The sequence below is a fragment of the Erinaceus europaeus genome, chromosome 1 (genome assembly GCF_950295315.1).
Source record: "Erinaceus europaeus chromosome 1, mEriEur2.1, whole genome shotgun sequence".
Taxonomy (NCBI): domain Eukaryota; kingdom Metazoa; phylum Chordata; class Mammalia; order Eulipotyphla; family Erinaceidae; genus Erinaceus; species Erinaceus europaeus.
The window spans coordinates 84268494-84291638 of NC_080162.1; the positions used below are offsets into that span (position 1 = coordinate 84268494).

General features: G+C 38.8%; 1 long non-coding RNA gene across 2 annotated transcripts in view; it reads right to left on the reverse strand.

Annotated features, from left to right (window-relative positions):
* Window positions 1-23145, reverse strand: part of LOC132538111 (uncharacterized) — a 50095-nt gene that overhangs the window by 13835 nt on the left and 13115 nt on the right. Inside the window, exon 2 of one of the 2 annotated variants that reach the window (XR_009549520.1) lies at window positions 13880-14066. The exons of the other annotated variant lie outside the window; for it this stretch is intronic. This is a non-coding gene — a long non-coding RNA (uncharacterized LOC132538111). The remainder of the gene's footprint in view (window positions 1-13879; window positions 14067-23145) is intronic. 2 annotated transcript variants of the gene reach the window in all.

The following is a 23145-nucleotide window of genomic DNA, read 5'->3' on the forward strand; positions in this document are numbered from 1 at the left end:
CTTTTTAAGAGCTACATGTTTATAGAAGTGAACAGTATAAGTTCACGTATCTGATTTTATTAACATACCAAAATATTCTGAGATTCTCTCATATTAAATTATCAATCATTTGTTCCTTTGCACTGCTGAGTAATATTTTAATTCATAAAGATTGTTCATCTAGTTCAGTACTGATGGACACCTAAATTTTTTCCAGTTTTTACAAATATTAATGATATTCTTCTAGGACATTGTTATATAAATCTTTGGGTGGATTGTTACTTTCAGTTTTCTTAATACCTGAGAGTAGAATCTCTAAGTCATATGTGTGTGTTTTACATTTGTTTTTCAAATTAAGATTTTTCCAAACTCTCATCAACAATGTTCCAGTGGCTTCACATTCTTGACAACATTTAGGATTGCCAGTCTTTTAATTTTAGATCTTCAGATGGACACATAGGTGAACCAAATTATAGCTTTGATTTTAATTTTTCTGATATTAATGATATCAAACACTTTAGATGGGAACATTGTCATATATGTATCTTCTTTTGTGAAATATCTAATTATTTTCTCTGTTCCACTGACTTTTCTTTTTATTATTGAATTATTGAATATATATATACATATATATACATATATATATATGTATGTTTGTATTTGGTCTGTGGAAACCACCTTGGTGTATGTATATTTCACTAACATGTTCTCTCCATATGTAGATGATTTCCTTATTTTCTTAGCCACTTATAAGCAAAAATATTTGAATAATAAAGTCTACCTTATTAATTTTTCTTTTATGAGACCTATCTAAGAAACCTGGCCAATCTCTTGAGTCCTAAAGATACTCACCTATGTTCTATACTGTAATCTTTATAGTTTTATGCAGGATATGAAATAGTAATAGAAGAAGTCTTCATTTTTTTAAATTTTTTTTAAATTTTTTATTGAAGAAAGGATTAACAAAACCATAGGGTAGGAGGGGTACAATTCCACACAATTCCCACCACCCAATCTCCATATCCCACCCCCTCCCCTGATAGCTTTCCCATTCTCTAGCCCTCTGGGAGCATGGACCCAGGGTCATTGTGGGTTGCAGAAGCTGGAAGGTCTGGCTTCTGTAATTGCTTCCCCACTGAACATGGGCGTTGACTGGTCGGTCCACACTCCCAGTCTGCCTCTCTCTTTCCCTAGTAGGATGGGTCTCTGGGGAAGCAGAGCTCTAGGACACATTGGTGGGGTCTTCAGTCTAGGGAAGCCTGGCCAGCTTCCTGATGACATCTGGAACCTGGTGACTGAAAAGAGAGTTAACATGCGAAGCCAAACAAATTGTTGAGCAATCATGGACCCAAAGCTTGGAATAGTGGAGAAGAAGTGTTAGGGAGGTACTCACTGCAAACTCTAGTGTACTTCTACTTTCAGGTATATATTTTGCAGTAGTTTACGGATACGTGTGAGCATATGCTCTCTCTCACAGAAACTGGTGTATATCTAGGTTTTGGGACTTTGTTAGAAAGTGAACCACCTGAGATAAAATTAGAGTATACTATGAAAGGAAAGGTCTCACTCGAGTAATGAAGCTGAAGGGTTGTCATTCCACACGTGAAGTCTCTGGACACAGTCTGAAATGAAGCATGTTGAGGTGGCAATCGTTGTGTTGGTTAGGTTGTGATCGGCGGATGCAATATTATTTGATATGGATTGGGAGAGGCATACGGGAAAGTGGGCCCTATTCAAGGGTTCCAGGACTGGGGGAAGTAGAGGCTCTATAGTGGAGATGTGAGGTTCCTGCTGTCTTAGGGTTCAAAAAGACAATCGATAGTTAATGTTATCATCACATTATTTGGTAATTGGGTTAACTTTGAAAGGTCCTTTTGTTAGGGTTTCCTGTACAGTACCCAGTATCTTGTATATAGCTGTGCTATTGGTTTCTTCTGATCTACTTGGTCTAGGCTTTTGAGAGAGTCTGCATATCAGTTACACAGCCTATATATTGAAAAGATTCAGTTTGTGTTTTGAAAAACTTTGAGACATACAATTAATTTTCCCCCTCTCGTATTAATTAACTAGTGATTTATATGACTACATTTTACTAGGAGTGTACATAAACACCATCCCCAACAACAAAAGACTGTGACCCATCCCTCCCACCAACTTCCACCCCCCACTGTCCCAGGAAGCTGCATGTCTACCCCTCACCACTGGGTTTTTACTTTGGTGTCCTACTTACAATTTGGTCAGGTCCTGCTTTTAGTTTCCCTTTCAGATCTTCTTACTCAACTTCTGTTGATGAGTGGGATCATCCCATACTCATCTTTATCTTTCTGACTTAGTTCACTTAACATAATTCCTTCTAGCTCTGTCCAAGATGGGTCAGAGAAGGTAGGTTCATTGTTCTTGATAGCTGCATAGTATTCCATTGTGTATATATACCACAGCTTTCTCAGCCACTCATATGTTGTTGGGCACCTGGGTTGCTTCCAGGTTTTAGCTATTATGAATTGTGCTGCTATGAACATAGGAGTACACACCTCTTTTTGGTTGGGTGTTATGGAGTCCTTGGGGTATAACCCCAGGAGAGGAATTACTGGATCATATGGAAGGTCCATGTCTAGCCTTCTGAGAGTTTTCCAGACTGCTCTCCACAGAGGCTGTACCAATTTACATTCCCACCAGCAATGTAAAAAGGTTCCTCTGTCCCCACAACCTCTCCAGCATTTGTTGCTGCTGTCCTTTTTGATGTATGCCATTCTTACAGGAGTGAGGTGGTTTCTTAGTGTTGTCTTAATTTGCATTTCTCTGACAATCAGTGACCTCGAGCACTTTTTCATGTTTGTTAGCCTTTTGGATCTCCTCTGTAGTGAATGTTTTGTTCATCTGCTCTGCCCATTTTTGGATGGGGTCATTTGCTTTTTTGGTGCTAAGTTTGCTGAGCTCTTTATATATTTTGGTGATTAGTTTCTTGTCTGATGTCTGGCATGTGAAGATCTTCTCCCATTCTGTGAGGGGTCTCTCTGTTTGTTTAATAGTTTCTTTGGATGTGCAGAAGCTTTTCAATTTGATTTAGTCCGATTGGTTTGTTTCTGCTTTAGTCTTCCTTGCAATTGGGTTTGTTTCATCAAAGATGTCCTTGAGGTGTAGGTGGGAAACTGTTTTACCAATGTTTTCCTCTAAGTATTTGATTGTTTCTGGTCTGACATCTAGGTTTTTGATCCATTTGGAGTTGATTTTTGTTTCAGGTGAGATAAAGTGGTTCAATTTCATTCTTCTGCATGTTTCAACCCAGTTTTCCCAGCACCATTTATTGAAGAGAGCCTCCTTTTTCCATTTAATCCTTTGGGCCCCCTTATCAAAGATTATATGTCCATAAGTGTGGGGATTTAATTCTGGGCTTTCAATTCTGTTCCACTGGTCTGTGTGCCTATTTTTGTTCCAGTACCATGATGTTTTGATGATGAAGATGGCTTTATAACATAGTTTAAGGTCTGGGAGTGTGATGCCTCCATTTCTGTTTCTTTTCCTCAAGATGGTCTTGGCAATTCTAGGTGTTTTCATGTTCCAGATAAATGATTGTAGTGTTTGTTCTATTCTCTTAAAGAAGCTTGGTGGAACTTTGATGGGTATTGCATTAAATTTGTATATGGCTCTGGGGCGAATGTTCATTTTGATGATATTTATTCTTCCAATCCATGAGCATGGGATATCTTTCCATTTCTTGGTATCAGTTTCTATCTCCTTGAGTAGCGACTCACAGTTTTCAGCATACAAGTCTTTCACTTCTTTGGTCAACTTTATTCCTAGGTATTTGATTGATTTTGCTGAAACAGTAAATGGGAGTGATTTCTGGATGTCTTCTTCTTCAGATTTAGTGTTTGCATAAAGAAATGCCACTGATTTTTGTACATTGATTTTGTAGCCTGATACCTTGCTATATTACCTAATAACTTCCAGTAGTTTTCTGTTGGATTCTTTAGGTTTTTCTATGTATACTATCATATCATCTGCAAATAGTGAGAGCTTGAGAAGTCTTCATTTTTATTCCTTATGAATTGCTAGCTGTTACAGCATCATTAGTTGAAGTTTTTTTTTTATTACTGAATTGCTTTGGTTCCTCTGTCAAAAATCAGTTTATCAACTAAGTCTACTTTTGAACTTTATTCTCTGTTCTGCTGAAAAGTTTGTTAACCTTTCTGTCACTATCATACTTTCTTGATTATTTTCATTTTAAAAATAAGTTTATTTATTTTGGATAGAGACCATGATAAATTGAGAATAAAGGGAGATATATAGAGGGAGGAAGAAAGAAAGATGCCTGCAGCACTATTTTACCACTCATGAAGCTTCCTCTTGCAGGTGAGGACCACAGGTTTGAACCAGGTCCTTGCACATAGTAACAAGTGCACTCAACCAGGTGTCCCACAGTCCAGCCCCTTGATCATTTTTTAAAAAATGAGTCATGGCACCCAAAAATATATATTCTTTTATGTATTCCTTCGCTTCTTCTATGAATTTTATCTGGCATTTATTTTGCAATAGCTACAATCTCAGTGCACTGTTGAACAGGAATATTGCAAGAAGACATTTTCACTTTCCTTCCAATCTTAATGAGAAAATGTTCAATATTTATATGGTAAGTATATTTTATTGCTTTTTAAGTCTTTATGAGATTGAGAGATATCCCTCTTATTTCTAAATTGCTGAATTTTTATCTTGAACTGATGTCACTTGAGTCAAAAGTTTTTTCTACTTGATATAATTTTCTTCTTGATTTTTGTAAATGCAGTAGATTACACTATTGACTTTTCAAACGTTAAACCAACTTTGCATTTCGGAAGTAAACCCTACTTGGTCATGAAGTACTATCTTTTTTACATATCAGTAGATTTGATTTGCTAATGTTTTGTTAAGGGATATTTTTATCTTATTCTCATGCTGAATTCTAGTCAGTAGTTCTCACTTTTATGTTTTTCTTAAACTTTCTGTATTTTCCATCATATTTTGGGATAGTAGTTCATAAATAGATGGGATGAAATAAACTGGTGTTTCCTCTATGATAATAAACTCTCTGAAAGAATTTGCTTGGACTTGGTGCTATTCCTTCATTCAATACTGAAAGAATTCAGTGAAAATATATGTACCTAGAATTTTCTTAAAATATTTTTTCTTAAGGGCCAGGCAATAGCAAGGCAGTTAAGCACACATGGCGCCAAGTATAAGGACCAGCATAAAGATTCCGGTTTGAGCTCCCAGCTCCCTACCAGCAGGGGGGTAGCTTCACAAGCAGTGAAGCAGGTCTGCAGGTGTCTATCTTTCTCTCCCCCTCTCTGTTGTCCCCTCCTCTCTTAATTTCTCTCTGTCCTATCCAACAACAACAACAGCAATAACAACAACAATAATAACAACAACGTTAAACAACAAGGGCAACAAAAGGGGAAAAAATGGCCTCCAGGAGCAGTGGATTCGTAGTGCAGGCACCAAGCCCTAGCAATAACCCTGCAGGTATATATATATATATATATATATATATATATATATATATATATATATAGTATATATTATATATTACATAGTATATATTATATTATATCATATTATATATATATATATATTTGTAACTTCTCCGCTTCTTTATTTACATAGAAACTCTATCATTTGAGGTGACTGGGTGGTGGTGGTACACCTGGTCGAGCACACACATTACCATGCTCAACGGCCTGGGTTTAAGCTCCCTCACCCCACATAGAGGAGGGAAGCCTCATGAGCAGTAAAGCAGGTCTGCAGGTCTACAGGTGTCTATTTTTCTCTCCCTCTCCCTCTCCCTCCCCCTCTCTCTCTCATTCTCTCTTTTCCTCCCCTCCTCTCAAGTTCTGTCATGTCAAATAAAAAATAGAAAGAAAAAACAAAAAGAAAAGAAAACATAGCCACCAGGAGCTGAAGATTTATAGTTCCATCACCAAACCCCAGTGATAAACCTGTGGTAATAATTAATTAATTATAGCATTTGTTCAGGGAAAAAAATTAATTTTCAACCCTGGTATTCCCTTTTTCAACCTTTTATTTAATAGATCTCAGGTTTACTGAAGTGAAATCTTCTCTAATTTCCTCTGCCTTATTCTGACATACAGAACTGACAGAATATATGAAAAGATCCATCATCTCCAACAGATCCTGCTACTTAGATTCTCTTCTTTTCTATCCTCATTTACAAAACTTTCCCTATGATATCTATTCCTCCTAAGATCAGTGTGTGTTGATCCACAACTTCCCACCCTGTCATGTTATAGTAAGACATAATCTCTGAAAAATACAGAGCAATGCGCACAGACTTAAGAGATGGCTCTGCAGTTTAATTGTTGCAGATGCTACAATTCTCAGTCAATTCAAAGAGGGGCAAGGAAAAGAGTGTCTCCACTTTTATGATAGTGGGGCAGGGCTATTTCTACATCTTCATTAAAGAGGTTAATTGGAAAGCAAAAGAGGCTGTGCCAGGGGCACTTACCATAGCCAGATGCCATTTAAGTTGGAAGCTATCCAGCTGATTTCTTTGAAAAGCTGCAATGCTTTGCTCTACAAACACACTACTGGCTGGCACTGTGAAACTGTTGGTATATATAATATAATATAATATAATATAATATAATATAATCAGCAAAGAGTGGTCCATTTTTGCCCTTCCTTCTGCTGCCATTCAACCCCACTAACCATCTGAGTTAATTCAAGCAACCTAACTATTCTTTTGTAGAAATTTGCCAGTGTATTCACAGTTCAGAATGAAATTTGGAAATTGTGCCCTCAAAGGCATCTTTAAATGATAGTTCCTCTTTGAGGTTCAGAAAGGCTGGGCTGCTGTGACCTCAGAGTTTCCAGATCTTCCTTAATACAACTACACTCCTGGCTACTTCAAGGTTTTTTAAAACCCCTGGAAATACCAGTCTATCAGAATCTACTTGGGTCTATTAGGCTCATGTGCCCAAAGGACCATCAGATTAAAATTTGGATGTGAGGTGTCTATTAAGAAATAAGCAGCTGGCCAAGCAATTTAACTGCTACAATTATGCACGCATCTCATTTGCTGATAAAGTGATTTGAAAGAGTGATTTTGAAGATAACGAATGAAGGTGTAGGAAGACCCAGTCTCAGGACTGGGTAGGTAACGATGTTTTGGAAGTCTAAGTCAGTAAGATCATTCAACTAATAAATTCAACACATAGCTATGAATGAATGGTTTCTATGTCCCAGGCTATATTCCAGTTTAATACTTATGAGTCAAGGACACAAAAATGTAAGCTCCCTGAGAATGGGTCTTTGCCTGTATTGGTTATCCTAATATCCTCGGCACATAGAACAAAGCCTGGTACATAAAAGATGTTCAGTTGATGTGGATTAGTCTGGTTCTTTGAAAGGATAAATTAACTGGAGTAGACTTGAACTCCAAAAGCAGAACTCATCTACAGATACTTGTTAAAAGTTACATCAAAGCTAATGGATCAGGATATTCAACTAAAAGAAAATAAATACCTGCACTGGGAAGATAGCTCATTTGGAAAATGTGTCTGGTTTTCAAATATATGATCCAGATTTATGCCTGGCCCACACCACAATGGAGGAGGCTTCAGGACTGTGATGACTATCCCTCTCATCATCTACCTTTCTCTTTAGATCCAAAAAGTCAGCACTAAGGGTAAAACCCTGGAGATAACAAAATAAAATATGTGCCAGTTTGTTTGAATGATGTATTTTCAATCATAGCTATCAAAAATCTAGAGAACTCTATCAGCTATGGGACTATACAATACTGACAAATGCATTCCTTTAAGAGAAACTGCTGGAATCCATTCTCCCCCACCCCCTCAGATTTATTTTTTTAATTTATTTTTATTAATGATTTAATATTGATAATAAGGGTTAATTCCATATTGTTCCCACACCAGAGTTCTGTGTCCCCATGCCCTCCATTGGAGACTTCAGTAGTAGTAGTTCAGTAGTAGTTCTCCCAAGATCACAAGATATTGCCTGACTTATATACCTGTGTCTATATCTATATATCTATCTATATATATATAGATAGATATATATATATACTGTCCTTTTTTTATGATCTTGCTTTCACTTCCTTTCTAAGTCACACCTAAACCTATCACCACTTCCAAGTGTCGTTCCTTTTTTCCCCTCTTCTCTCTCAGATAAGAGAAACGGAGACTAATTTTCTCTGGTGTTTTTCAGATTCACTTCCCTTTCAGTGATGGTATAAAAACAAGATTCCTGGTAATCAGCACTTCAGGACTCATTATAATTGGGATACAGAGCCTTCTGGTTATCTTCCCCTATACTTTACCCACCTGGGAGTATGGACCAAAATTCTTTTTGGGGTGCAGGTGGTAGGAGGTCTGTCTTCTGTAATTGCTTCTCTACTGGACATTGGCATGTTGATCCATATCCCTATGGAATCCTTTTTTGTTGTTGTTGGTTTAAAATATTTTTTTAATTTCTTTATTGGGGAATTAGTGTTTTACACTCAACAGTAAATACAATAGTTTATATATGCATAACATTTCTCAGTTTTCCATGTAACAGTACAACCCCTCTGTCATCCTTCTTGGACCTGTATTCTCCCCCCTCCCCACCCACCCCAGAGTCTTTTACTTTGGTGCAATACGCCATGGAATCCATTCTAGACCCTAGACCAAATTAATTAAGAACAACTGACATAGGTCTTCAAATAGGATCAATCTCTCCAGGATATGTGTATTGTACACAATTCTCAGGTAATCCAAGAGATTATCTGACACTAGTAGGTTGTTACATAATTCAACTAAATTCTAATACTATCTAGATCCAAAAAGTTAAATGTTCAGGCCTATAAGACTGCCTCCCATCTACACACACACACACACACTCACACACACACACACACACAACAGACATAAATTACAAATCCCAGGTTGTCACCTCTGTTTCTGACCAAATGACTATAGATCAGTGGGTCACGCAAACCCCTTCTTAGGCTCACTTGATTTGGTAGAGCAGTTCACAGAACTCAGAGAAACATTTCCTTTGTTAAATAACAGCTTTGATATAAAATAATACCTCTCAGGAAGAGCCAGATAGAAGAGATGCATAGGGCAAGACTAGGGTGATGGATGTAGTTTCCATACCCTCTTCAAGTACACTACTCTATCAGCACCTTCATCTGTTCACTGTTCACTAGCCTGGAACTTCTCTCGACCCTGTCCTTTGGGATTTTGTGGAGGCTTCATTGTATAAGAATTATTGATTTAGTAATTGTTGACTGACTCAACATCCAGCCCCTCTTTTGTCCAAGGAGGGAAGTCAGAGGGTGGGAATGAAAGTTGTTAGATGACCTAGGGGATTTCTAAAACCCACATCATTAATTTAAAATAAGGCATACTTGGAAAGGGCTTTTTCAGGATATAAAAACACATTTTAATGTACTTAACATTTTAACATACTTTGCTAGAACTAAGAGTTCTTTGCTAGAACTAGGATGAAATCTAAATCTATATTTCTTACTAGAAATCAAAGCATGATACCCCCTTACCTTCTTTTCCCCCTTCCCTAGGTGAGCTTTGCTCTGTGGTTGATGCAAAAAGAACTTAGGAGGGGGGGTGTAAATCAAAGCAAAAGTTAATTGGTATTCAAGCTAGTTCTCCAGATTCACCCAGGAAATGATCTCCACCTTCTTCAAGTCCAAGATTTTTTATGGTGATTTCTAATAGGAAAAGTGAAACATCAAAAGAACTCCATAAACAATTGGCTTATTTCCTCCTATAAAACCACACCAGCGGAAGAACCTTGAGTGAGCTCTGTGAGAGTAAATGTATTATGATATACCTAATGCACTAAAAGTAGGGGATGACTGAATTAATGAGTGACAGATCTGATCAATACATAGAAATAGCCTCAATAGTTCTCTTATTAACCCGCAACTTGAGCCATCCTTCTTAGTGCATCAAATTTGGACTTGGAAGTAACTTTCCTAAGTCCTATTTTGGTGTTTGTTTGTTTTTTCCTTCTTGTGTGGTTACCAGAGTCAAAACTATACAGCTTTTTGTTGTTTATTAAGTCTACCTCTCCACTCACACTACTGACAAAGTTATGTTCAACTATTTCATCTCCTCAATGCTATTCTACCAACTACATACATTTTTAAAGGTCATACTTGCACCATATGCCTCTCTCTCTTACTGATTAGAACATAAGTCAACATCTGACTCAAACAAAGATAATCCTGTCTCCCAGAGATGTGTGATTTCAGCACATTCCAAGTTAGGCACCAAAAGAGAATTGAAATCACCTAACGTGTCACAAGAAATAGAGAACACTATACTACAGAAAGATGGTAAGAGACTCATACACTGAAGCAGGTATAACAAACAGAAAGATAGTAACTCCCTGGCTCCAAATTCTCCACAGGTAATAGTTCCAGTACCATGTGATAGTAAGGAGATAGAATCATTAGAACTGCAGGACTGATTAGAGGTAGTCAAAGATAACATTAGATTATCAGTTTGGTTAAGTAGGAACATGGTGGTGCCAAATAATAGTAGAATAGACTCAGGAAAGAGAATAGACATGGAAGGAATAAGTTGGATTAGTTGAGGATGTGTTGGTTTTATCACAGATGACTGTGATATATTAGCTACATAGAGTCCAGTGACTAGACAGTAACAAGGATTAACTCTATGTGTAAGGCATCAATAGTGATAACAACAAGTATTCTTTGGATAAAGAGTCATATGTTATAGTTCACAATTTAAACTAAAATTCAAGGTAATAATTTTGTTTACCATCCAAACTATAGGGTTCAAGGGGAACTGGGAATCACAATTACACAGACACTGTCTCTGGTTAACATGGAATGTGTAATCGCTCTATGCACAATAACAGATGCTCCTTGGGAAAGAGTACCCAAAAATCTGGAGAGGAAAAAGAGAGACTTAGGAACCCAGGAGTCTCTCCCATGACCTACACATGAACCTGTACCTGGGTTTAGCTCTGGCTTCATAGAAAGAAAAGGAAACAGTTCCTTTTATTTCCCATTTCCATATGCTGACCCTGCTCCTGTTATAACAACCACTTCGAATAAGACCTCCTTTGAGAAGCCTGTAAAATGAAGATTCAGATGCAGGCATGCTGTGAAGGCAAGACTGTAAGACCCAGGTCAGGCTATGTTCTCAGCCAGGTGAGGCTAACTGTTACTGACTCCACTGTTGTGAGGAGAGAAGGGGAACGTTCTATTCTGCCATGGAGGAAGAGTCCTGTGGGCATGATATATATATAAACAATTATATTTTTGTCTTCAAGGTTAAATGACAGCTATACTGGCAAAAATGGATTCAGTTCCCCAATCCACAAATATGTACATGTATATATACATATAAATACATATGTATATGCATACAAAAATATATGTGTATAATATAATACATATTATACTATATAGTATATGTATATCTTACATATTATAGATAACTCTCCTAGTTTTGAGTGCTTTTGGAATCTTGAGCATAGGAACTTGAGTCTAAATAGAAGCAAATGATAACCCTTAGTAGAGCTTAACAAAATAAAAAATACTTTAGTATGATTTAAGTTTGTATTTACTTTTCTTCCTTATTGCAAAAAAAAATAATAATCTAGGTTTCTTTTTTTTTTTTTTTTGAGAGTTTTCACAAAATTAGATATGTGGGAGCAGAGGTGGTGAGTTTCAATCTCAATATTCAGAAATAACCACTGATAAGGTATTGCATGCAGTCTTTTTTTCTTTTGCTATGTACATTTTGAAGTAAATCAGAATCACACTGAAAACTGGTTTGCATTATCTTTTTCTGTTTAATGTCATGTCATGAGTATTTCGTGGAGTTACTAGTTATGTCTCCGTAATAGAAAGCTTGAAGGCTGCATTTTCTCCAGTGTTCCTGGATGTATTGATACATATTTAACCAATATAATTTAGGGATATTATTTCTTTTTTTTTTACCTCCAGGGTTATTGCTGGGGCTCAGTGCCTGCACTACAAATCCATGGTTCCTGGAGGTCATCCTTCCCATTTTGTTGTTCTTGCTGTTGTCATTATTGTTGTTGTCATGGCTATTGTTGTTAGATAGCAATCACAGAAAGAAATCAAGAGACAAGGGGAGACAGAGAGGAGACAGAAAGATAGACACGTACAGACCTGCTTCACCACCTGTGAAGCAATCCCCCTGCAGGTGGGGAGCCGGGGGCTCGAACTGGGATCCTTATGCCATGTGCGCTTAACCTGTTGCACTACCTCCCGACCCCCAAGGATATTATTTCTAATTTCTCACTATTACACCCAACATTATATTGAGTAGCCTTGAATATGTCATATATATATATACTTTTTTTTATTAGAAAGTTGTTTAATGAGAAAGAAAGATACCAAGAGAGAAAGAAACCAGAGCACTGCTCAGCTCTGGCTCATGGTGGTGTTGGGGATTGAACCTGGAACTACAGGAGCCTCAGGCATGAAAGTTATTTGCATAACCATTATGCTATTGCTCCAGCCCACCCTGAATATGTCTTTATATCATTCAGATCTCTGATATCGCCTAAGTATCAATTCTTAGAAGTAGAATACATTAATTGAAGAATATGCACCTTTTAAAATGTTTTTTACCTGTTGACAAATTCAGGAGGTTTACATGTCTACCATAAGTATAAAATTCCATGTTTTCTTCAATCCTGTAAGATAATTAGTGTTCTCTTCCAGAGTCTGATTTGTTACTTCTGCATTTCTGATGACAATTCTTTCAAACTCTTTAATCACTCCTGTGATTATTTCCTTAACTAGTGTTTGGATGTTGACCTCATTATTTTGTGCTTCACCCTCTGGGGGGCTTTTAGCTGGAATCTTGTCCTGGTTCATTTCTCCAATATTTCTTCTTATTGGTTTAACCATTTTATATAATATGTTATGAAGTCCCTCTCTCAGTACTTTTCAAATTGCTGATCACTCTTGCCTGGATTGACTTGTGTCTAAGTAAGGTATTAAAGGTTCACAGTTGTGGAAATTGACAGTTGTTTCAATATTATTTTAATCCCTGAGTTGGAGCACAGTGACTTAAAAGCCTCTTTTGTTCTTTTTCTTCCCTGTAGGCTATGGGAGCCTGAGGGCTTTTAAACTATAAGTAGGCTTCTTAGCTTAATCACTGAGTCTTGACCAAAGAGATAAAGCATGGTGGGGCAGAGATAATCCAGTGGTTATACAAAGAGACTCTCACTGCCCCACCACTAGGACACTGAGGTATAGAGCTCCTGAGTTTCCTGGTTAGTTCTCTGTCCCCTGGTGTCACACAAGGCCTCCCACTGCTCCAGATTCTGAGGGCAGTAGCAATGGAGACTCACAGTTGCATTTGGTGAGTCTCAGGGGAGTCCTCTTCTCCCTTCAGGCATCTTTTTGTTCGTAAAACAGACTGGAGGTGGCATCTCAACTGTTAAACTGCCAGACTGTTACCAGCCACTTAATCTCTCCCTAGACTCCTCTCTGTTCATGAGCCACATGTATTTGCACTGACTGGTGATTTAGGTCATTCTAGTCCTGTCTTGTTGTGGTCCAAGGTGGTCTCCTTTGGTATTCCTAGCTGACCCGAGAGAGGAGAGAAAAGAAGAGAAGAGAAACCAACAGTTTGGTTTCATCAGGCTGCAATATACAAAATGGTCCTGGTACTCTTCTTCTGTGTGTTAAACCGAAACTCCAATCCTGTAAGAACTTTGTGTTTCATTATTTTTCATATTTGTGAATTTTCTGGGCAAAATAGTATCTATTTATTTAATTTGGGCTGTTTTACCATTTCAATAATTCTTAATTATTTCCCCAAAAAAAAAACTTTATCTTTAAAAATATAAAACAGTATTTTACCTTCTGTGCAGTTTTAAATGTTCATAAAGCCCACTGAGGTTTGGCTTCTTTGTGACAAAGCTGTGACTGCAATACCATAGAGTCTTCATATGACATCTCTGAAGTGGCATTCATTACATTTGATGTGCAAATCTTCAAGACTGGTAAGTCTATAATACTTTGCTTGGCCTGCCACACTTAAGGCAAACTAAGTGACTTAAAATAACAGAAATTAGGGGCAAGGAAACAGTTCAGCCTGTTAGAGCATTAACTTGCTTCTTTCTTGCCTGAGGACCCAGAGGCCACAAACTCAATCCCTGGCACCACCTTATGCCAGAACTGAGTAGTGCTCTGATTATCTTCCTCCCTCCTTTTCTCTCTAAGTAAATACATATTTAAAAAGAAATAATGGCAGAAAACTGAGTAATTTTACACATGTACCAACAATTTTATTTACTGTAAATCATTAATCCTCCCAATTAAAGAGAAATAGAGAAAGAGATAAGAGAAATTTGTTCTCTCACAATTCTGGTGACCAAAATTCTGAGATGGAGCTAAGACAGGGCTGTACTTCCCTTTATAGCGCTCACAGAGGACACTTCCTCATCAACATCTGGTAGTTCCTGATGTTTCTTAACTGATAGCAGCTTCACTCCAATCTCTCTCTGCCTCTCCTGGCCTTCTTCCCTGTCTGTGTCTTTGTGAAGCTTCTCTTTTTCTGTCTATTACATGTCACTGAATTTAAACTCCAGAATGGTGTCATCTCAAGGTCTTCACTGAAATTTCATCTGAAAAGAGCCTGTTTCCAAATAAGATCCCCTTCACCCAGTATTCAGTCCATGTCCAGAGCAGGGCACCAGCACAGCACTTCATTTGGGGTTGTTCTCATGAATAGTCACTCAGTCTCATTAGATGCAGGGAGCAGGGGCAGGGACAAGGGAGGGAGGGTATGGGGAAGCCAGTGAGAAGTAGCTACAGCTGAAGGAAGAAACTGCCTCTTTTCAACAAACTATCCAGATAAAAGTATCAAGATTTACTGTTTTGTTTTCTTCTTCCCATTTTGAACCAGCAATTGTTACTAAAAATAAGGCTGACTGAGAAGAGGGGTAGAGAGGAGCAAATGTCTCCTATTGGCTAGCAACCAGCTCCTGCATCCAGAACCTCCTACTCTATGGGACAACAAAGGCAGAAGAAGTAAATCAATCTCAATATAATACAATAAAATGAGCAAATAGGAGGCCAGACGATGTTACACCCAGTAGAGCACACACATTACCTTGAGCAAGAATTCCGGTTCAAGCCCCAGTTCCCCGCTTGCAGGGGGGATGCTTCACAAGCAGTGAAGCAGGTCTACAGTTGTCTGTCTTTCTGTCTCCCTCTCTATCTTCCCCTCCCCTCTCAAACTCTCTCTATCCTATCCAATAAAATAGGAAGAAAGGGAAAATGGCCACAGGGAGAGGTGGATCTATAGTGCTCACCCCAAGCCCCAGAGATAACCCTAGTGTAAAATAAATGAATAAAATGAACAAAAATCAGAAGCATAAGCCAAATGCTTTCCAGGACAAAGAAAGAAGAGCACTATTCTGACGGGATGAATCAGACAAGGAGGCATCTACCTGGACAACAGCAGATGAGCTAGAGTTCACCCAGTGGGTAAGAAGGGAAGAGCACTGTGGGCAGAGAAAGCAGAGCATTCAGGACATGAACTCGGATTGGTGCTTGGGATGTTTGATGGCCAGAGGCACTTGGCATAGCCAGAGCTTGGAGTCAGAGCCAGTTGTGAGGTTTTGTTTAAGAAAATAAAATGCTAAATCATAAACAAAATAAATATACTGGAGCATCTGCCTCTTTTCAGGTAAGGGGGAATAGCAGGAGGGAAAAGGTACTGCACCATTCCATAATTTCATTCCATAGAATAATCAGAACCTATAGTGATAGAAAGCAGACAAATGGTTCCCTCAGGCAGGCCTATTCGGGTAGGTTGACATAAGAGGTAAGAGGGAAACATTTGGAGTCATGGAGATGTTTTAGTGGTTGTAGTTAGATTTATCCAAATTCACAAATTGTGCCCTTAAATATTTGCATTTCATTATATATAAATTATATGTCAGTAAAAAAAATAGTAATACATAAATAAAAATTGAAATTAAAAGGTCTGGTGAAAGTGGGCCTGGCTAAGTGCACAAGTTCAAGGTTTATTCCCCACCTGCAGAGGGGACACTTCACAAATGGTGACACAGGGCTGCAGGTATCGCTTTGTCTCATTCCCTCTCTACCTCCTCCTCTCCTCTCAATTTCTCTTTGTCTTTATCCAACAGTAAATAAATAAATAATTTTTAAATAATAGTAATTTAGATAGAGGAATATTCATTTAGAATAAAAACCCAAATAATAATAAATTTTCAAATTAAAAAATAGCACAAACACTACAACATCTAGAAAAAAATAGTTGTATTATGTATTAAATAACTGCCTGACATACCTCTAGAATACTTCACCCTCATATTTTCACTTTATTCTCTTTGTCTTTGTACATGTCAGTAAATAACACAGTTGCTTTTTGTGTATTCATGTTGGTTTGTTTTGCCACCAGGTTTATCACAAGGGCTCAGTGGCCATACAACTCCACCACTCCCAGTCGCCATTTTTATCTATTTTTTTTTCATGATAGAGATAGGAGTCATCAAGGGGCGAGGAAAAGGGAGGGGGAAAGAAAAAGAGGCACCTCCAGCACTGCTCCAATGTTCATGAAAGTTGCCCCTTGCAGAGACAGGCCAGGACTTTGAACCCATGTCCTCCTGCACAGTAATGTGTATACTTTATCAGGTGCACTACCAACTCACCTCATAGCACAACTATTTTTGATAGCAGTCAGCATTATTTTTATAATTGATAATTTCAAAAATGTCTTTTAGATTTATAACTGTCAGACCTCCCCCTTTTTATAACTGTTAAACATTTGTCAAAGTCTTTAAAAAAGTGTTCTCAAGTTTGAGTTCTGAGACTTGTGAGAATTTTGCACAGATTAGTTTCTGGTTCTGTGAATTTCAAACTTAGTTTCTTCTCCATAATTTGAGTGCCACAAGACACGTTCATGTCCTGACACAGCATCTGGTGCCAAGCCTTCATGTCACAACGTGTCACATGTCACAGTCAAGTCAGCACAGTAGCTGGTACAAGTTTCCCTGGAAGCAATTTCTACACCAGGGTGACTAGAAATTACTTAACAGTGCTATGTGGAAGCAAATGCAAAGCATGTCACTATAACCTTAAACTAAGTATCTTTTCCAATCAACTCCCACCTAGCTAGATCCTCAAAGACTCTGGAGCCACTCAGGCAATGAGAAGAGGCAGAAGAAAAGTACAGAAGACAGAAAAGAGAGTTGGTTGTCTTACTTATTTCACCTTATATATCTTACTTTTGCTAGTTCTGCAGAAACATATATATGATACTGGGAGCCCATTGCTAGGAACCTACCCAGAGCTCTACAGATGAAACTTCCATAGGTTTATAGAGAAGATGCTTCAAGGAAGGCAACATAGTATACATAATTTAGGGAAAACAGACTGGAAAGTGGCAGGAGCCATACTCTAAAAGACCTGAAAAAACTGTAACAGGCAGTAAAGCTAAGTTTGATAAAAGGCCACCTTGTATACTCAATGGAGCAGTATGCACTGAAAACAGATGAGATTGTGTCACTTGGGAAAGATGGATGGAATTTAACATAATCACACTAAGTGAAATGATTAAAAATGATGGACAACTGCTAGATGATTTTGCTCATATGTGGAATGTAGATGACTAAAACAAATCAACTTGCAAAAAAAAATATGTAGCCAAACTCTTTGTGAGAACTATAGTGGTTATGGGGGGTGGGAGGGAGACACAGACTTTGGCACAGGGTGTAGTGACTCAGACTGATCATAAACAATTGCAACATTATAGCCCCCGAAAAAAAAACTTATAAATTTTGTAAAACTCTGTTAAATCACTAATAAAAAAAATTGGAGAAAGGAAAGGCCAACTAACATCCACCACACTAACATAACGAAGTAAATAGAATGGTGAAGAACAGACTGTAGAGTGTGAGTCCTGAGTTCAAAATTTGGTTTCCCCACATTCTAACTCTGACCTTAAGCAAATACAGTCCCATGGCCCTCAGTGTCCCTGTCTATAAAATAAGAAAAAGAAAAAAAGAAAAGAAAAGAACCTGAGTGTAAAGTCCATTGTGAGGATGAAATGAATGAATGAGTGCTCTTCAAGTACTGAGTACAGTTTCTGATTCAATCCGTGCTGGCTATCGTTATTACATTTTGGTTATTTGCCTCCCCCGAACAGCTGTGTTCCATTGAATCCCCACGTCTGCAGACTCTTTCATGGTTACTTATCTTCATGGCAGTCATTAAAATATTCAGGATCAGACCAAACATTCAACCTGATGCAATAAGTTGGATGTGTTGCAGCCTGTTCCCTAAGAGGAAGAGCTGGGAAGAGAGAGAGTTATAAGGTCTTGAGGAGATAAGTTACCACTCAAATGTGATAGAGATGGAAAAGTCAAGACAAACTGTATTAGTCAGGACTCCAGGTTTTAAGAGACAAAACGCCAACTCAAAAAAACTTAAGAACAAAGAAACCAAGGACTGGGAGTTGGAACACACAGCAGAGCTCATACTTTACAATGAGTAAGGATCCAGGTTCAAAATCTTGGTCCTAACATACATTGGGGAAGTTTCATGACTGGTGAAGCAATGCTGCAGATGTCTCTCTGTCTCTCTCTCTCTCTCTCTCTCTCTACTTCTCCCCATTCCTTCTCAATTTCTTTCTGTCTCTATGAAAAATTAAATAATTTAATAACTTTTAAAAGAATGGATGAAAGGATACAACACAGATTATAGATACCACTTCACAAGGGCTATCAAGATCAGCTACAGGGTCTTCAATCAACCCCCAACACCACAATTTATATGTTAAGACTTATTTTATCATTTTGATAGTAGGAGGAGTCTGTCAGTCACTCAGACTCCAGAGCAGGCTGCCACCTGCTTCTCAAGAAGGTAACCTGGCTCCAAGGGCAGGGCTGCAACTATGGGCACAGAGTCAGGTACTGGGCGTCCTTGGACCAGGAAGGCTGTTGAGTCAAAGGGCCAGAAGCCAAAGCGCAGGCTGCTCAGTCCTGATCCTTGCACTTGGGCATTACTGAAAATCCAGAAGCAGTGCAGGACTATTGTGCAGGGCCATTCATTGGACATGGCTAAATGCTCAGGGAAAAATTAGATACCAGATGCCTCCCATAGAGCTGCCTTCAAGTGTGTGTCTTAATGGAGTAACCAAATAGCAGCCATGCCTGGGGAGAACCCAGTAGAAACCTTATTGGCCTTGATGCCACCCTTATACCCAGCCTACACTGCTTCCAATCTGAAGAAACTTAGGCAACTCTCTTAATTTCTCTGAGCATTAATTCCCTTATTTGTAAAAATAAGAATTAAATTTTTTTTCTAGAATGATATGACAAAGGTTTTAGGTCTACTCAGTCTCTCTCTCTTTTTTTTTCCTTAAGCCATGTTAGTAAATTATAGTTTTCTTCAAAGCTTCCCCTTCAAAAAGATTTTCAATATTTGGGTGTTAAATTATGCACAAACCTTCCAGATGATTCTGATATATGTTCAAGTCTATTTCTTTCATAGCCCACAAAAATGCTGTATATCCATACTCCATAAACAAATTCAGCTGAATGCCAGCTTCTTTGCAGAAAAGTATTCTCTCAAGGTGTAAGACTCCAACAAGTTTCTAGATATACAAGTCAGGCTATCATCTCTCTGTGTTAAACAAGTTAACTGGACACCTATTAATTAATTAACTCATTTTTTCACTCTTTCAGAATGTATATGAACTCACAGTCATAGACATAAAGCAAATGTATGATCCTATCTACCATTCAGAAAAATGTGATAAGCAAATTTTCTTTTAAGTAACCTAGATGACTGACGCAATTCTTCCTTCAGAGCAGAGAGCTTGCAGTTGGTGAGTTCTGTCTACAAAAAGACCAACCATATGGAAGATACAGATATGGGAGTAATAATTTAATAACTGCTGGAAGAATTGAGAAATGGAGGCACTGAGAACCAGCTTGTATCCTGGACACGCATGTGTGCATGCACACACACACCACACATACAGAAACACTTTAGCACTCTCTTTGTCTTAGCATTTACTTCTCTAAACCTGTAGTGAGATTAAAGTCTACCTCTGGGGCTGATAGGCCCAACTACACTTTGTAGCTCCTCAAGGGAAACATGTCAGTCAGTCTAGCATCTCAGGCATACCGGTAACAGTCAAAAGAATGAAGAAAAAAAAAAAAGGATGGAGTGAACAAGTTATCCCGTGAGCAAGTCATTTTATTGTGCTACCGCCTATAATCAGAGCACAGGCTGAGGAGATAAGGTAGTTCTGTCTATTCAAGCACGAACTCACAGGCCTGAAGCTAAAGGTTCAGACTCCCTCACTACCTTGTCAGAGCTGAGCAGTACTTCAGTTCTGATTCTCTCTCTCTCTCTCTCTCTCTTTTCATAAATAAATAAATATTTTTATTAAGCCAGAGCACGTCACTACTGGTTCCAAGAGAGAAAAGAATGGGATAGAGTGAGGATGGCAATGGGAGGTATAAAGTCTCCTGAGGGTCCAAAGCCTGACTCTTCATCCAGGAGCTAGGAATGACAGGTGTACAAGTTGGGGCATGGGTTTTCAAACCTGATTGTGCATCATAATCCCCCAGAGACTGGCTAAAACACAAATACCTGGGTCCTACTCAGAATTTTCAGATACAGTAGCACTCTTCAGCACCCAAGACTCTGCACCTGAATTCCCTGTTGATACTGGTATTGTGGGTGCTGGGGCCTAACAGTGAGAATCATCAGGTTAAGTTTATACCTGCTGCTATAACAAAATAAAAACTTCAAGTGCCACCAGTTATTTGCCACTCAGTACCTATCCACTCTGCATGCTCCTGGTTGAAGGCTGCTGTTCCCCTTCCTGACTTGGAGATCCAGGCTGCTGGACACTCTGCCACAGTTTATAAATGGTTTCAAGAGCACCATGAGGGTTGGCATGCCCAGAGAGATGAGGAAGCAAGTGAGGACACTCCACCCTTTTCTTAAGCAACTTGGCCAGAAAATGATGCATATCATTTCCACTGATAAGCCACTGGCAAGGACTTGTCACTCAGTCCAATGTTACACAAAGGACTTGGGGAGACAGTTCTTGGAATGGCAGTCACTTCTCCATTATAGTCAACTACATTATAGGCTCTGCAAGGGAAGGACATGCTGACTACTACCACTGCACACAATAATAAGTCCTTTCCCTTCTCCAGCCCACTGGGAAACGGGTCATCCCAGTCATAGCCCCAAGCTGATTCCCAGTGCTAAAAACTCACTACTGTCTGTTGAGAAAGTAAGAGAAAGGGGTAGAGGAGTAGCATCAGTGCAATCCCACAGTTCCCTTCTTAGTGACTTAGACATAAGTTCAAGTCTTGCTTGTTCTATTACTGTCAAACCCAAACAGTAACATATAGGAACTATTCCACCAGTTCCCACCATTATGTGAGACCAAATCCTCAAAATGAAGTCCTCTTCTATTTCCTGCCCTGGCCTCTCCCTCTCAGGGTGTAGAGTAACATAATGCAAGCATGAACTAACAGGCATATGGAAGAGCCACCACTTACCTGTTGTGTGGCCTTGGGTCTCTTTAATCCTTGCATGTACTGAGCAACTGCTACACACCAGCCCTGTGTAAACTCCCCCACTCACTGTCACTTTCGATGCAGATGTCCTGCTTTACACTAGAATCAGTTGGCAAACATCACAAATATGTCAAATAGAAGTATTAATCTGAAAAATACTATAATACACCCGAAGTTCTAAGTCACAAAAGACACTATGGTTAGCCCCAAAATGCATGCTGAGATACTCAAAGAGATACTAGAGACCAGGTATGAATACTGTGATAGATTAGTACCAAAATAAGTTTAGTTATGCTGGTCTACATTCCCCAGAACTCCCCATGCCTGCATAACCCTGTGTCATCTTAAGCCACCAAAAATCCTTTACATAATATTCAGAAGGTGAAAAGTCAAGCAGTAATTATTGGGCTTTCAGCACGGAGTGCTACACAGTGCTCCTCTGCAGATTCTCCAGATGACAGGCACATAAACCTCAGTTCCCCCTATTGACAGGTTATCTTAAGTGAGATGGGGAAGCTTGCCCATGAGAGGCACAGCAAGAGGGTAGAAGAGAAACTGAGAAAAACAGAGGACATGATCAAGGGAACAAAAACAGCAAAAATAAATAATTAAACAAACAAACAAACACCTGGCCTGGCTTCCTTGCTCAGCTCTCCCAAACTCTTGGGCAAGGTGCCTGCTTGAATTCCATGAAAAGTGCATCCATAGCTCCAGGAGGACACTGGTATCACCCAAGTGGAGCTCAGAAGGGAGGAGAGTCTGACACTGGTCCACATGTCTCACATGTTCCAGTTCAGATTGTTTGTGCTTGCTCACCCAGGCATGTTGACTTATACTTCTAGACTGCTTGTCCTATGGACATCAAATCTTTCAGTGGCCTGTTTAACTGGCTCGCACCATTATGTAAGACCAGTCTCAAAATCAAGCCCTTGGCATCAGAAAGGCCAATTCACTTATCCCAGGACCCATATCCAGTGAGGGATTGAATCTGTTTCCCCAACCCCAAAGAACTCTTTGTCACCATATTTTTCTTCTCCTTGAGAAAAATAGGCCATATGAGATGGCCCTGTGTTTGCCCCTAGAATCCTGGCCATGAACTCATGACTTCAGAGGAAGGGTCTTCCTTGCTCAGGGCCTGCTCTCTGCAGAGATCAGCAGCTTTCACTGCTGACCAGGAGTCCCTGCTGGTTAATGACACTACTTCTATCATAAATTAATACACATGAAAATGCTTTCTTATAAGATTCTAAACTTAATTCAAAGCATAAAGCAGAACTTCCCTCAATATGGTTCTATTTTCTGTAAAAGAAACATATGTTCAAGATGCATCACTGTCAGGGTGTATGGATTGGCAGGTATCTTGTGTGAAGTGGGGGAGCTTGCCCATGAGAGGTACAGCAAGAGGGTAGGAGGGAAACTGAGCAAAGCAGAGGACATGAACAAGGGGAACAAAAACAGCTAAAATAAATAAATAAATAAATAAATAAATAAATAAATAAATAACAGGGATAGAGTAGAAGCCTAATAAGAGAAAACAACAGAAATAGA